The 10,231-nt window shown below is 43.1% G+C and overlaps 1 pseudogene; it reads right to left on the bottom strand.

The window, feature by feature from the left end:
- Positions 1-9,189, bottom strand: part of LOC125277763 — an 18,301-nt pseudogene extending 9,112 nt beyond the window's left edge.
- Positions 9,190-10,231: the final 1,042 nt, after the last annotated feature.

Genomic DNA, 10,231 nt, shown 5'->3' on the forward strand with positions numbered 1-10,231 from the left:
CCAACCGCCGTTTTCACGCGACCCAATTTTAAACACTCCACAAAAGAGCGAATTTCCTCTTCCACCCATCTTGGTGTACGGCCCCCTCTTAAGCGGGCCGTCATCCGATGTTATTCTCCCTCTTGCCGCCCGGCCGAGGCTTGGAAAGCCATCCTTGGGGTGTCAAGCTGGATTCTAAAAGTCATAAGCCAGGGCTACTCACTCCAGTTTGCCAGAAGACCTCCGCGCTTTGGCGGGGTTATTCAGACTTCGGTACAAGCGGACAACGCGCATGTCCTCCGAACCGAGGTTTTAACTCTGTTAAGGAAAGGGGCTATAGAAATAGTTCCCTTCCCAGAGAGCGAGTTGGGCTTTTACAGCCACTACTTCTTGGTTCCAAAGAAAAGACGGCGGTCTCAGGCCCATTCTGGACCTCAGGTTATTGAACCTTTCCCTCATGAAGCGAAAGTTCAAAGTCCTGACGCTGAAGCAGATCCTCGCGCAGATTTGCCACGAGGACTGGTTCTGCTCGCTGGATCTGAAGGATGCTTACTTTCACATCCAGATAGCCCCCCATCACAGGCGATTCTTGAGATTCGCGTTCGAGGGTGTGGCTCACCAATATACGGTCCTTCCCTTCGGGCTCTCCCTGGCTCCTCGCACTTTTACGAAGTGCATGAACGTGGCACTTTCCCCTCTGAGACAGATGGGAATACGCGTTCTGAATTATCTCAACGACTGGCTCATCCTGCCCAGCTCGCTTACAGAACTGGAACACCACAGATCCGTGCTCCTCAGCCACTTAGAGTGCCTATGTCTCAGGGTCAACCCAGCCAAGAGCTCACTGCTTCCCACTCAACGTATCTCGTTCCTGGGTGCAGTCTTCGACTCTGTCCGTATGACGGCAGTAGTCTCGGCAGCGCGCTCTGGCCATTCAGCAGCTCACGGCTTCCATCAAAAACAAAGCCTACCTCCCTCTGAAGATGTTCCAGAGGTTGCTAGGGCTCATGGCTTCTGCCTCCCCAGTCCTCCAGTTCGGCCTGCTTCGCATGCGGCCTCTGCAGTACTGGTTGAAAGTTCGGGTCCCTCACGGACGCCTGCGCCTCAAGGTCAATCAGGCCTGTCTAGCAGCCCTGAAGCCCTGGACGAACCCCACTTGGTTCACTCTTGGAGTACCCCTACAGGCGGCGTCACGAAGAACGGTGCTTTCGACAGACGCGTCCAACTCGGGTTGGGGCGCTCTGTGCGAGGGCAGTCCGGTCTTCGGCTCGTGGACTCATGAGGAAAGACACCTACACATCAACTGCCTCGAGATGCTGGCAGTGACACGAGCCCTCCATGCTTTCCAGGCTTATTTGACGGATCGCCACGTCTTAGTCCAGTCGGACAGTATGACGGTGGTCTCCTACATAAATCGACAGGGGGGTCTTTCGTCCAGCCGCTTGTGCGCTCTGGCGAAGCGCCTTCTGGAATGGGCATCCCCAAGGGTTCGGTCGCTCAGAGCGACTCATATACCCGGGAAGAACAATCTGGGAGCAGATATGCTGTCTCGGAACAACGTCCCCTCAGACGAGTGGATTCTCCACCCCCAGACAGTTCTCACTATATGGGAGTTCTTCGGGAAAGCAGAGGTGGATCTCTTCGCCTCAGAAGACAACTCTCATTGCCCAACCTATTATTCGAAGGAGGACGATGCATTGGCCCACACTTGGCCCAATACCCTTCTTTATGCTTTTCCCCTGATCGCCCTGATCCCTCAGGTTATCAGGCAAATCAGGGAAGACAAACACAGAGTTCTGTTAGTGGCCCCACTCTGGAGGAGCCAGATTTGGACCTCGGAGCTGTTCAGGCCTTCCACGGAAGCCCCTTGGCCGATCCCCCTGAGACGAGACCTTCTCTCTCAGGCGAACAGAACAATCTGGCACCCGCAGCCGGAGCTTTGGGCTCTACATCTGTGGACCCTCGACGGGAGCCGTCTGACCTCCCGAGGAATGTGCTAGATACCATTTCCCAGGCGAGAGCCCTGTCCACGAGACGCCTCTACGCCCAGAAGTGGTCGCTCTTTGTTAGCTGGTGTTCCACACGCAACAGGAGTGTGACGTATCTTCTATACTGTCCTTCCTCCAGGAGCGTTTGGAATTGGGGCGGGCCCCCTCCACGCTCAAGGTTTACGTAGCAGCCATTGCAGCGTTTCACTCGCCCATCGCTGGACAATCAGTAGGGCGGAACGATCTTGTTATAAAGTTTTTGAGGGGCTCCAGGCGATTGCATCCTCCTAGACCCCTGACCGTTCCCCCCTGGGACCTTTCCTTGGTCCTCAGAGCTCTTAAAGGTCCTCCTTTCGAGCCACTGCATCTAGCGGGCCTCAGGCCCTTAACGCTTAAAACCGACTTGCTACTTGCATTGGCGTCGGTTAAGCGTGTTGGCGATTTGCAGGTACTCTCTGTGAGCCCTGCATGCCTTGAATTCGTGCCGAACGACTCTATGGTCGTTCTGAAACCGAGGGTTGGCTACGTTCCCAAGGTGCTCTCAACCCCATTCAGAGCACAGGTCTTTTCACTCTCTGCGCTTCCCCCTTCGTCGGACGAGCAAGAGTTTGAATCATTATGCCCCATCAGGGCTCTACGCGTCTACATCGAGCGATCACAGCCTTTCCGGCAGTCTGATCAGCTTTTTGTCTGTTTTGGTGGCCGCACCAAAGGGTCTCCGGTCTCAAAGCAGCGTCTTTCACGATGGACTGTCGACGCTATAGCTCTCTGTTACTCCTCTGTGGGCGCAATTTGCCCCATCGGAGTTAGAGCCCATTCCACTAGAAGCATGGCTTCGTCGTGGGCCTGGTCCAGTGGAGTCTCTATCAAAGACATCTGTGAGGCGGCCGGCTGGTCTTCGCCGTCCATTTTTTTCAGGTTCTATCAGTTGGACGTTCCGACCTTGCAAGCTCGGGTCCTTTCAGTGTAAATTCGCGGCCTCTACGTGTTCCGCTTTTTTGCACAACCTAGGAGTTCTCTCCTTGTAGTGTAACAGGGTAACGGCGGCTTCGGCCTTTCACTTGTCTTTGGTCCAACTTGTCTATGAGTGAACCAATGACGATGCAGTTACACTGCGTTATTGAAAAGGCTTCAGTAGCGGGGAAAAAGGGAGACTTTTCCCCCATACGCAGTACTCGTTTCGTATCTCAGGGAACCGAGGTTACGTTAGTAACCGAGTACGTTCTGTTTATTCTAAGCAAGTACTGCAGTTTTGTAGTCTGCCACTTTAAATGCTCGAGCTCTTTAAAGCAAGAAGGATTCTGACTGGCTGACAATGTTTTTATTGTTCATCAACTGAAAAAACGATTATTCAAAAAAAATACTGTTTCTCTGTTATAGTTGGGGTGTGGACTTTGTTATTCTTTTATACTTAGAATGATTTTTGGCCTGAAGGCCCATTCACACCAGAATGATAACTATAAAGATAACTACAGTGTTTCCCATACATTGACTAGACTGTGGCGGCCCGCCACATTCTAATTTGTCCCGCCACAGTCTCAAAATGAAACGGAAATTAGGTTTGTCGCGATATTTAAATAACCGTATGAAATTGCGCTCTTTTATATGGCAAAAGTGGGAGTCATAGAGCAAAATAGATAGACTAGCACCAATTAAGTTTTCGTGCACTATATTCAAATTAATCTGAAGCTATTCCATAGCCTCATGTGAAGGAGTACATCGATAAGTTCACGGTCAGAAACTCGTCTTCCCTCCATTGCAGCTGTCAATCATTCAGCTCTCAAACAGCGCAGCGCGTTCGGTAACGACAGTCAGCATGGTAAAACTCTCCAATATGATATATTCCCATTATAATACTTGATATGTAGATAAAGGGCTGTGGATTTGCATAAAATGACATTATCTGCTGGAATTTATTGCTGTTTCTGAATGATGTCATCATACTGGCTACAGATGTCTGTTAGATCGCACAACACAAGGACTATGAATTTGCGTCACACGCACAATAACTGGAATTTTAAAAAGTGAGAAGAAACAGATGATTAATAAACTGTTAGAAGCAGATATACACAGGGATTCTCTTGTACCGTGAACTTTTCAATGCGCAGCGCAACTGCGCGCTCTGACTCCACATTGCTTCAAGCACATCATTCTGTACTCAAGATGCGCATTAGCGTTTTTTTGCTGCTGTTTTGAAGCGTTTAATATTATTATGGTTTTGCACACTGAAAGATTATTAATAGCCTATTTTGTTCTGTCGTATCTATCATATCTTGTTGCCCCATTAAAAAGCTGCACAATACATTTAAAATAAGGGTCTTTTAATCTTACATATAATTATTTACATATAAATCTAATATAAATCTTTTTTTTTTTTTTCATAAGAATACAAATAGTAATTTTAAACTTTTTATTACCATTTGGATTTATAAAATTACTGTGCAAAGTTGTTGTTTTTTTCCCAAAAAAAATTAGGCTAGAATACTTTTTGCTGCTGAATTATATAGGCTACTCACCTAGTTTACTTATTTATTTATTTGGTCAGCTAATGATTATATATTTTTATTCATTTGTTATTTTTCTCTATAATGAAGTAATGTGTTAAGTGCATTCTGGATTGTTTAACAAATCAAAGAGTGACCATTAGTTCCACAAATACAGATGTATAGATACAGGCTCCCACTAATAAATTAATTCAACAAAGGTAACCTCTTTTGCTACATATTTTTAATGGTTTTATGGTTTTAATTGTATACTCTACATCTTTGACCACTTATGAACTATCTTTTAGCCTACTATATGTTGTGTATGTGACAAATGTGCCATCACTACCATCACCAATAAATAAATAAATTACTAATAAAGCACAAATTGTTTACAAGAGAACAAATTTCTTCATTGATCTAGTCACTTAATTTTGCTCTCAGAATGCACCAGATTTAAGCATTTAAATTTAAAATGTACAAAATTGGCATGCCCCGGACCCCACTAGAGGAACCGATGACCACCCACCACAGTCTTACAAAATCCTGTGGGAAACACTGTAACTATAATGATAAATATATTTGTGTCCACACCAAGCTCACAGGCTGCAGTTTTTGAAATGTGTTCAATATTTTTTTTACTATTCTTGTTGCATTTACACAGTTTTAACCAGCAGATGTCCTCAGCATGCTATGTTTCCAGTGAATAGCTAGTGTAATTGATCTAATCTAACAGTGAATTTAGCTGGCAAAATAGTGGAATAAAAACAACGGCTAGTCTTTTTCACTGCAACTTCAAAGAAAGCAAGCTTCAAACTAGTGCTGGATACCTGAGGTAATATTATGTTACACTGTTTGCTAGCCTGGCATAATGATATTATCATTAATACTTCTCAGCATTTACTCCGAGTATATAACAGATTGTTTTCCATATATCAATTTTCTTTAAAGTATCCTTAAAAAGGGGGTTTGACTTGTCAAACAGTTGTGGCTTTTTCTGGACCATGGCGATTAACTTCTCTGCAATGTCGTCTGACATTTTAAATGCACAAGCCCTTAAATTAAAATGGATTCTGATTGGCTGTCAGTGTTTTATCGTTCAACAACTGGAAAAAATCATTCTGAAAGTGATCCCAACTATATCGTTATCATTATACCTGTAGTGTGGACACTGACAGTGCTTTTCTTTTACATTTAAAATGATTTTTAAAACTATATCTTTATTATTATATTTATAGTTATCATTCTTGGTGTGAACTGGCCTTATGCCTTAAATTTTAAGGGTAACTTACATATTTTTAACAGCCAATTTACCCTAAGGATGATGAAAAGCTGGGATCGAATGTATGTAGAGTATGTATGTATATAGAGACTGCAAAACCTTTATGTTCCTTTATGTTCCTGCCCTTTAAAGGGTTAAGGGCGATTAATGAGAACTAAAGGGCAATACAATTAAAGGGCAATTAATGAGAACTAAAGGGCAATTCGTGGCAATACAACATGTTTTGAGAGCATTACACAACTCTCTTGATGCTACATCAACAGCTGAGGTATGATGTGAAAACACATCCTTATCAGCCCCTTTTACTGGGTTCACATCCCAGGTTCACTAGGTTCACAACTTAATGCACTGCATTCAGGGACTATGCAATACGTTCTTTAATACAGTAAAAAAAAATATTAGTGCATTTTGGAGCATTTCATTTATTCTTCAATAACATTTTCTAAAGGAATTAGCTTCAGACAAATGATAAATTAAAACTCTTAAAAGACTTGACACCACTGACTGCACTAGTATTTATCCCAAATCCTATATTAAAAATATTTCTTATGTCATTAAACACACACACACACTGAAGAAGGCCTGAAAGTCAAAAAGTGTACTTTTCTGCTTGTGTAAAAAAAATAAAACAACAACAAAAAACACATACGAGACGAGAGAGCGTGGTGTAAACGACCTCGTTGAACTGCATTATGTCTTTAAAGGGTTGGTTCACCCAAAAATGAAAATTTTGTCATTTATTACTCACCCTCATGCCGTTCCACACCCGTAAGACCTTCGTTCATCTTCGGAACACAATTTAAGATATTTTTGTTGAAATCCGATGGCTCAGTGAGGCCTGCATAGCCAGCAATGACATTTCCTCTCTCAAGAATCCATAAAGGTACTAAAAACATATTTAAATCAGTTCATGTGAGTACAGTGGTTCAATATTAATATTTTAAAGCGACGAGAATATTTTTGGTGCGCCAAAAAAACAAAATAACGACTTGTATAGTGATGGCTGATTTCAAAACACTGCTTCAGGAAGCTTTGGAAGCGTTATGAATCAGCGTATCGAATCGTGATTAGGATCGTGTGTCAAACTGCCAAACTGCTCAAATCACGTGACTTTGGCGCTCTGAACCGCTGATTCGACACAAAAGATTCATAACGCTCCGAAGCTTCATGAAGCAGTGTTTTGAAATCTGCTATCACTATGTAAGTCGTTATTTTGTTTTTTTTGGCGCACCAAAAATATTCTTGTCGCTTTAAATTATTAATATTGAACCACTGTACTCACATGAACTGATTTAAATATGTTTTTAGTACCTTTATGGATTCTTGAGAGAGGAAATGTCATTGCTGGCTATGCAGGCCTCACTGAGCCATCGGATTTCAACAAAAATATCTTAATTTGTGTTCTAAAGATGAACAAAGGTCTTACCGGTGTGGAACGGCATGAGGGTGAGTAATAAAGGACATTATTTTCATTTTTGGGTGAACTAACCCTTTAAATACAATTAGTTTTTACTTTCCATATATAGTCAAGCCAGTATGGCTACTTCATAGTTTGGTCACCCTTGCGTACGGCCGTTGCTGGAAGCCAGTGATTTTAGTTAATAAAGTTTTAAATATGGATATTCTTCGCTTCACTTCAGAAAACATTTATTAACCCACAGGAGTCATATGGATTACTTTTATGATGGTTGGATGCATTTTTTGGAGCTTCAAAAACTTGGGCACTATTCAGTGCCATTACAAAGCTGAGAAGAGCCAGGATTTTATTTAATAGTCTGATTATGTTTCTTTCTAAGAAAGTCATATACACCCAGGATGGCTTGAGGGTGAGTAAATTATGGGGATAATTTCCCTTTTGGGGTGAACTATTCCTTTAACTATTAATAACTAATGAGAGTGATACCCAAAATTTGCTATTTGTGGCCAGTGGCAGTATATGGAACAGTAATATTAAAGGCGCTCTAAGCGATTTGACGCGTTTTTAGGCCCAATTTTTTTTTTTTGTCACATACCGCAAACATCTCACTATGCGCTAGCTGCCTGTCCCCTGAACACACTGTAAAAAAAACGCGGTCTCTGTAGTCGCCACAAGCTCCGAAAACTGCAATAAAAACAAACTGGTGCAGCCTGGACCACTTAACATAATAAACATGCTCCAGCCAATAACCGACAAGCAGCGTCAATACGCAAGCTACTTACATTTTAAATGCGCGTTCATGACTGTTTCAGGAAGCACGGAGGGAGGACCAGGAGGAGTAGGAGGGAGGGTCTAGCTAGCCTCTGTTTTGTTTGACAACACTTCGAACGTCAACAGGAAGTTACTCCGCTCAGAATCGCTTATAGCGCCTTTAATGAATGAAGTACAAGTGAATAGGAATAAGTGCTAATGCATATTTCATAAAATAAAAATGCTAGTTAGTTCAACACATTCCCATAAACAGAAACAGTCAACTACTTGTTTCGCGTGGGTAAGATTATCGGCTTGGTTTTGTGTACAAGTATACTGTACCTCCCAGCGACTGCATGTGAGCATGAACAGACAGAAGGGCATCGCGGTGCCGGTCATGGCATGTGTGGAGGGCATGCTGTACTCCGTGTTGTAGAACACCTCCACTTTAATCACAGGAGGAGAGGCAGGACGGGTCCACCGGATCAGATCTTTAGTGGACTGGCCGAAGAACAGCACCCAAGCCCACACCACGATGAGCTGCCGGCTCACATAGGGATCGACGTTCCACATCAAGAAAGGGAAGAACACGATGAAAAACATCTCATTGCCCAGCTCGGTACCAATGGTGAAGAGATAGAAGAGAAACTTGTTCTCGATGATGAACTCCTGGCCAACCTCACCAGTCAATGAGTTCCTGCGTAAAGGCTTCACTCTGCCTTTGGAGTCTCTCTCAGCCTCTTGCCCCGAGGGTCCGTTGAGAAAATCAGCGGGACTTTCGTCCTGTTCATCATTTCCAGCGGCATTTAAACTTTTTCTCAGCCTTTGGCCCGCGAGTTCCGTGTGCTGAATCCCCACTAGCCGCGCGGTCTTCCTGACATTGCCCACGCAAGCACCTGTTGACCGCAAGCTTCGCGTCAGCCTCGGCTGTTTTTTTAGGAAACGTCCCGCGGACGCCGCAAAACTGCTGGAATCTGGCGACATGGCAGGGATCCTGTAGGTATCGACAAAGGCAAACGAATTTGTGGAGCGCCTCGCTTGCCATTATGAAACCAAAATAGCTCTAACACTGAATCAATATCACACACGCTGCTCGTGTGATGCTGTAAACACAAGCTCGTGCAAAGCTGTGCTAAACAATGGCAGACTATTTTGTACGTCGCATAGCTATACAACCCTCGAGTCTTCAAACAACAAGAGACATTAGTAAAATAGAGTGGCTTTTTGACTAGGAGCTAGGATGTACCCGTCTGTTATTAAGCAGGGAGGGCGACACCGCGACAGATGTATGGCAAGCCGTTTTAGCATTAAATACTCCTACCCGTACTCAGGCCCGGATTAAGAACACATTGGGCCCTGGGGCTATAGCAACACCAAGGGCCCCCTTTCATTTGATTGCCATGCCACAGTGTCTTGTACCACAATAATTTTTTTTTTTATTGTTATTATTTTTATATTTTTACAAATCTCATTTTATCAAATCATTTTATATAAGCACAAGCACACTAAATATTACATGCTATTTAACACATTAAAAACAAATGCATTAACTCCAGATATGAACTCTAAACAAACAGGTTGCCAAAAGCAGCAAAAACATTTGTCATACTTAGTCATACTTCCACAATGATTACTTTACCATGAATACTTTAAAGAGATAGTTACCCAAAAATGAAAATTGTCATTACTTATGTTACATGTTGGTAACCAGACAGTTGACGGCACCATTGACTTCCATAGTAGGAAAAAAAGTCAGTGGGTGCCGTCAACTGTCTGGTTACCAACCTTCTTTAAAATATCTTCTTTTGAGTTTAACAGAAGAAAGAAACTCATTCAGGTTTAACCCTTTCGCACGTAAGTTTTAAATATTCTGGCTGACCCCCCAACGTGAGTTTTTTGAAGCGACCGTTATTTAGAACGTATCGCTTTATGGTTTCCATGGTGACGCGTCATCGCTTGTTATGTGACACACCGCAGCACTGTATGAATGATAATCTGCTTTCATTAATTTTTCCTTTGTTATCAAAATATTCACAACTTTGTTGACTTAGCATGAAATATCTAATATTCCGATGACAAATATGTGCAAGTGGATGTGTATTGCAGTTTAAACACCTTTATAACGATCATGTTAATTGAGCCATATGGGCGCCGCCATGTTAGTTTGCGCTGCACAGAGAATCGGATCTGTTGGATTTACAACCCGTGAATTTATCCACTTCTCCCGAAATACATGAAAGTAAGTGAGTCGGTGAACTGGGGAAGAATAGAGTAAGCTTTAAAGTTACTTTCACAATGTGTATCTGATATGAATAAAACGTGTCGTCTAATT

The sequence above is a fragment of the Megalobrama amblycephala genome, linkage group LG11 (assembly GCF_018812025.1).
Source record: "Megalobrama amblycephala isolate DHTTF-2021 linkage group LG11, ASM1881202v1, whole genome shotgun sequence".
In the NCBI taxonomy this organism is placed as follows: Eukaryota; Metazoa; Chordata; class Actinopteri; order Cypriniformes; family Xenocyprididae; genus Megalobrama; species Megalobrama amblycephala.